Raw genomic sequence first — 6,834 nt, forward strand, 5'->3', positions numbered from 1 at the left:
GGAGCCAAGGTACAATATGGTCATTGCGACCACTTTTGAAAGAAAAGCGAGCGCCAGACTGCCTAGCTGGCTAAAGAAAGCTAGGGATGATCGGGCACCTTCGAGTTAGATGCTACCTCATATATTTGAAGAATTATGTCGGTATTGGGATACCGAAGAATTCAAGGCCTTGTCCGATCAAGGTCAAAAAGCAAAAGCCAGCCTAAAGGGTGGCTCGTTGCACACCGGAGGTGCAAAGAGTGTTGGTACGATTCAGAAGGAGATGGTAAGATTTCTAAATTTTAAGTTTAAATTCATTTTCTGAAATAAATTATTTCACAAAATATTATTTCATTAATTGTATTTTTATTTATAGGAAAAAGAATTGGGACGCACTCCCTATCGCCATGAAGTCTTTAAAAAGACTCATGTGAAGAAAAAGACTAATGAGTCGGATTCGGATGAGTGGGTGGAGGAAAGGGCCGAACGAGCCTATGTAAGTTATTCAAGATATATTATTATGTTTTTTATTTCTATGTTTTATTTTTAATATATATATAGTTTGATTATAACTTTTATTTTCTAATATGCAGCAAGATTATGAGCGGCACGTACGTGAGATGGGAGATTCGGTTCAGCTAACGCCTGAACAGTCCACTCAAATTTAGACAGAAAAAGTGGTTGGAAGCAGCCACAAGGGCCGAATATATGGAATGAACTCTAGAAATAATGTACGACGACTCCAATCAGGTTTAGAAGGTATTGGATCATCGCGTCAAGCCAAGGCCATTGATGGGGTTCAGATAGCTGCAATGTCTCAGCAAATTGCAGAACTTACAAGCGCATTGGCAGAATCAGAGAAAAGAAGGATCGAAGATCAAAAAAGTATAAATGAACAAGTTGAGCAAATTAAAGAACAAGTACTCAACCTCGCCTGTCAGCCTCCGCCCGTTATTCAAGAGCGTCCACTCCGGATGATTCCGACGATAGGGATGAATATATAGCAAATAGTCCTTAGGGTTCCCTATGTTTGTTTATGAACATTTTGAATATTTTTTATTAACTTTGAAACACTTTAAATCGTTCTAAATTATGATTTTATTCATTTTAAATGTTTAATTATGTTTGTTATTATGTATTTTGCGAATTTTGTTTGTTGTTATTTGTATTTGAATGGGATGAATTGAATACAATTGAATTAAATTTTGATTGTAGGTGGGCAGCAGAAACTGCAGATTTCTGCTGTCAAAATTGTTGCAGAAAAAGCGACGGACAGGGTCCTTTAGTCCGTCGCTTTTCTGGTTATTTTTTTAAAAATATTTTCCAGAAAAGTGACGGACAGGGTCCTTTAGTCCGTCGCTTTTTTGTTTTTTTAATTTTTTTTCCAAAAAAGCGACGGACAAAAGGACTGTCCGTCGCTTTTCTGGAAAAATTTCAGATAAACAAAGCGGCGGACGGAGACTAAATGTCCGTCGCTTTAGATTAAATAATTTCTTTTTTTAAAAAAATAAAAAGATGGAGTCCGTCGTATTTTTTTTATATTTTTTTAATTAAAAAAATTAGGAGCGACGCAGTCCGTCGCTTTTTACAACCCTATCCGTCGCTCCTTCAAAAGCGTCGAGCAAAAAAGCGACGGCAGTGACTGCGTCGCTTTTCCGTCGATTTTGACAAAAAAAGCGAAGCAGTCCGTCGCTTTTTTGCGTCGCTTATTGGCAGTTTTTTAGTAGTGCCAATCTTTGTTGTCCAAGGTTTGAGTATTAACGTTAAAGATACTCATCCTAGGTTTCATCTGGTTGGCTGTTAGGTATGCTGCCTACCACAGCAGAGGGTGGCAGCTTTACAGTTGGTCCCCAGTCTGTCTGAAACTCAATTCACTCATGGGACCAGATCGGTGTATCAGGTCCCATAGTTTGTTAATTTATCAAAACTTGAAATAACATACCCAATGCTCAATTGTTCGATAAAATCAAGGGAGACAAAAGTAAGTCTCAAAAATTAAAAAAACGAACAATTTTAACACACGATTATCATGGTACCTCAACGACAAAATGGTGGTGATCCGGTAGCAAAATATCAATTTTAACTCTCCATGTGAATAGAAACAAAAGAGGCCACTTCATGTTCTTTGATTGTCCCCCTTCACACACTTCTCTTTGTATGTTAGGACCAGGGTTTGCACTGCTTCTCTAAATTTTCCCTCAATTCCATGCAATTTGTCCCTGTAACCATGCAACATATATCTGTTATATATCTCAACGTTATATCATTACTATTGTAAAATAAATACTAATCCATTTACAAAATAACCAAAATCTAATACGGTTTACCTCAATCAAGAAATGCAGATGAGGAGAAATCTAGTTTAATCAGATTATAGGTAATAAGAATAAGGTCAAGTCATAAGAACACAATATAATAACGAAATTACAGATGGAGAATACACTGACGAATCTCACCAACTTATCAATCAGAAAAATCACCGAGGAGGGATAGGAGAATCGTGAAAAAGACTGACCAGCTATTGACAGAGATGGATCCAAGTGTCAAGACTGATGCATTAAGTAATAGCGCCACAGCGGAAGAAACATGGAGAAACAATAACAGTGTAAGTAGATTGTAGACAAAGCCAAAAGTTCAAAAACCATGATGAACATTGTAGAAGAGTAGACCTGAAGAATCAACGCCCCGGGTTTGGAGGGAGGATGGAAACAACTTGACACGTAAAGGCAACACATGTGAATCTTAAAAAGTTGTATGACAGACTAGTACTGCCAATAAATTTCAGAACAACTTTTCGATTAACATATCAAATCAGTATCTCAATTACTAAAACAACAACAATAACACCTTAATTCTACAGTAGTTGGGGCCGACTATATAAATCCACAAATACTAGTCAGTTCCTTTTAATGCCAACACTCAATATTAGAATATCAACTATAAAAAAATAAGAACCTGATGTCAAAATGTTAAAACTGAAAACAGGATAACAAATGTGAAAAATACTTCTCTGTTGATGCAACTAAGTTGACTGAGACGCAGGCTATACATTACTGTACATACTATGTTATCAATTTACAAAATCAATCCCACCGCAACTGCACAATAAATCCAAAACTACTGTTACACTATTCAAACATCACAGAAAACCACTAACTTCAACAAATTGCAGCATCTTGATTATGTAAAAGAGCAGAAGCTTTTCCTGATGACTTGTTGGCACTCGAGCTTTTAATAGTCTGATTAGAGCCAAAAGGGTATCATTGCCTGTTCAAAATATAGTAAGCATGTTATTTACGTTTTCACATGTAATGAGGCCGGAAACGAGTAATTATCATCAGAAGAAAGGGTGGAGCTTAGATGAAATGTACCTCAGATAGAGGAAGTAAGGATGGTTCATCACTTGGAGGGAGTTTGTCGGTTTTCAAACTTTGGATTTCAGAGTGCATCAAATGTAGCTTCTCCTTTATGTCATGTAACAGCTTCAGTTCTTCTTGAGCCATTTCTTGTCTTGTCGCTTCTCTTCAAACTTCACCTATCACAGATGTTCAATTGAGCAAATGAAACTCACTAGTCTCAGAAATGCTGGTTGTAGGATGAGATATTGCCAAATGGCAGGCAATAGCAGCAGCTTCACTTGCTCTTCGTAACTTGTTCTCTCGCTGTGCAGATACAAAGTACTTTAGCAAATCAGCTTCATCTCTAACCAATGATTTTACAGCCTCTTGTTGGGCAGAATCTGGTCTCTCGGGCCTTTCATTATTATGCAAAACCATCTTGCGATCATGTTTAGGAGGCAATCCAATGTCAATAATATCCTTATCTGCTCGAGGCACTTCAAAGACATCAAGAACATTCGGAGAACAACCGGAATCAGCAGGCGTGTCATTTTCTGATTTGCTCACGTGAAGCTTAGGCTGGTACATTTCATTTTCCGATTTGCTTATCTTAATGCTTCTTTGAGAAAGTGGTGGAGGAGACCTTGTTTCACTCCTCAAGTTTGCGTAGCTGATTCCTGTAATCTCTTTCACTCGATCATCCAATTTCCTAATCTGCTGCCAACACGAATTGATACTTTCAGTCCTAGAAATATCAGTCTTCTTTTCTGTATCCGACTGCTGCTCATTCATCTGTTGCCCTGTGTATTCCTCCACTGTTTTCAAATTTGAATCTCTTTCTGAACTTGAATCATCTATTTCCATAGCACCCTTCTTTGGTAATTTAAGAGGAAAAGGAGGGGCGGAGTTACGCCTTCCAAGGGCTTGGAGATTCATTTCTCCTGCTAAAGTCTCATTTCTTTGCAACAAATTAAATCAGGATATTTAAATTCACCGACCCCGGGATCTACACAGCCCGTGCTCAATAGCTTATACCTAGCTTGCACCTGATACTCCAATGCAGCTATCTCCATCTCCTTTTGATAGAAAAGATCCTCGAAAACGTCCAATGATTCCTCAGCATGATACATTTTCTCCTCAGCCAATCTCTTGTACTGCTCGGCTTCCATTTTTACTGCAGCTTTTTCTCCTTGGAGACGCACAATCATAGATAGCGCTTCACTAGCAGCACTGGAAGAGGCTTCTCTTTCCTCATCCAACTCATTGTAAAGTTTCTGTAGAAGCTGTTGTTGAGAACATAGTGCTTCTTTCAAAGAAGCAACATCAAGCTGAGACATATAACTTTCAGCCATCTAACTGGAAAAGTAACTACACGTTTTCTGCGATAACAGAAGAATCATTTATCACATGGCACATAAATGAATGATTGAAAAGGATTAACTCTTCCTATTTAGTTTGCAACCAACAATTCAAACTTCATCTATGATCACAGTCATAATCCGATTAACTCTTCCTATTTAATCTGCAACCAACAATTCAAACTTCATCTATGATCACAGTCATAATCCCCTTTGTTGTTCATCAAATATAATAACAACAACTATGTCTCAGTCTCATAAGAATTGACCATGTTCCCCATTTAAATTCATCCCATGCCAACAGTATACAATTTGAAATTGAGAAGTACTATAAAATAAGAATCAGATCCAAAATTAATTACCAAAAATGTCAAATGTCAAAGCTTTAATTTGAGGAACAGGCAATCTCAACATTAAGAGAAATATGAAATATTAATCTTTATATCAAGAAACAGGCAATCTCAACATTAAGAGAAATATAACAAATGATCACTGCATACAGAGATGGGGAATTTCGACTTTATCTAATTTACAGCAGAGACAAGTGAAATTTTATTTAAAGAATGGATCAAGATTATTTCTGGATATTTGCCTTTTTTTCATCTTGACGATTTTTTGCAGATAAAAAAAATGTTTGGTTTCTGTAACGGTTTGTGGATTTGTCTTTTTTACAAAAGGAAAGGTAGTCCTAGATCTTGGCCGTCCGTGGATGAGGATGGAGCGGGGCGGGTTAAGCCTTAACCTACAAAGGTTTCAATCACATCCTCCTTGTTTCGTTTCTCATAAACTCAACTTCACTCTGCTCCGGATAATTTACTTTACTTTCAAAATAGATTAAGACATAATATATAAATATGATTTTTAACTTGACTTTAACTAATAATTATAACCTTTAGCTTTACTAGTGCACAAGTAGACACTTTAACTATTCAAAACTTGAACAAATAGATACATTCGTCCTACATGACATCCTACATAGCAATTTGTGTCATATTTGGCGTCTTACGTGTATTGTGCCATGTAGAACATGTGTATATACTTATTTAATTTTATACAAATTTAAGTGTCTACTTGTGCATACCTAAAATTGAAGGACATAAATATGAAATGAGGTCATGGTAAATGACATATTTATGTATTATGCCTAAAATTAAGGATAACTTTTAGTTATTGAATTTATTCCATATTTTCATGTGAATAGCACAAGTAAATTAAGTTAATTAATTTACAAATGTTATATACAATACCTAGTTATTATATAAGTAGGCAGTGTCTCCATTATATATAATAGAATACTCTATACTAACTATAACAAATTTTAGCTATTATTTTGTTTGACCCCGCATAAATTTGCATACACCTGCAATCAGTCCTGCCCCGCTCCACATTAATGTCTTAGAAAATAATTTCGACCCCGCCTTGCCCCAAAAAATGAACATCGGTTCTCATCCACCCTTTATCCTTCCTGTTGTAGTAGTGCTTTTATCATATTCCCTTCCAGTAACTTGGAATTCAGTGCTTTTTTTATGTTCCTTTCAGTAACTTAGGAAAATTCTGTATCTTCTCATGTCCCTTCTTGTAGTAGGTTCCATGTGAATTTTATTCTAAAGTATACATTGGCTTCCAACCAGGGTTCACCGTCACACTCATACCGTTTTATGCCTTTAGCATAAAATCCGTCCTGCACCGCATATATTAAAATCCAGTCCCCCCTAACCCCACCTCATCCCATTGACATTCCTACGTCCATTTATGGCACCCCATTTCTAGGCGACTCATATCTTGTTTTTATACCCCATTAATTACAAAATAAAATACATAATTAAAAAGACATCATTACTTTGAACCAACTGATTTAAAAACAAAAGTTAAATAAATGAGATCAAGTTATAAATACACAGGGATGTACATTTGAATACACAATTTCATACATAAGCATGAAATTTAAAAGAATCTTGAACATGCAATTTGCAAGTAGTTCAATAAGGTAGTTTACAAACAACTCAAGCAAGGAGCTTCCAAGAAGCTTAATCAAACAGACTGTTGCAAGTAACTTAATCAAGCAGATAGTTTGCAAGAAACTTAATCAAGCAGGCATCTTAAGGTGCTACGATGAATCATGGATAACACATTTTGTATGATGCGTCATGAGCTTATCT

At 36.3% G+C, this 6,834-nt stretch overlaps 1 pseudogene; it reads right to left on the reverse strand.

Annotated features, from left to right (window-relative positions):
- Positions 1 to 1,975: 1,975 nt before the first annotated feature.
- LOC129904671 (uncharacterized) lies at positions 1,976 to 5,278 on the reverse strand (annotated as a pseudogene).
- Between the last annotated feature and the right edge of the window lie 1,556 nt (positions 5,279 to 6,834).

Source organism: Solanum dulcamara, chromosome 9 (assembly GCF_947179165.1).
Source record: "Solanum dulcamara chromosome 9, daSolDulc1.2, whole genome shotgun sequence".
In the NCBI taxonomy this organism is placed as follows: Eukaryota; Viridiplantae; Streptophyta; class Magnoliopsida; order Solanales; family Solanaceae; genus Solanum; species Solanum dulcamara.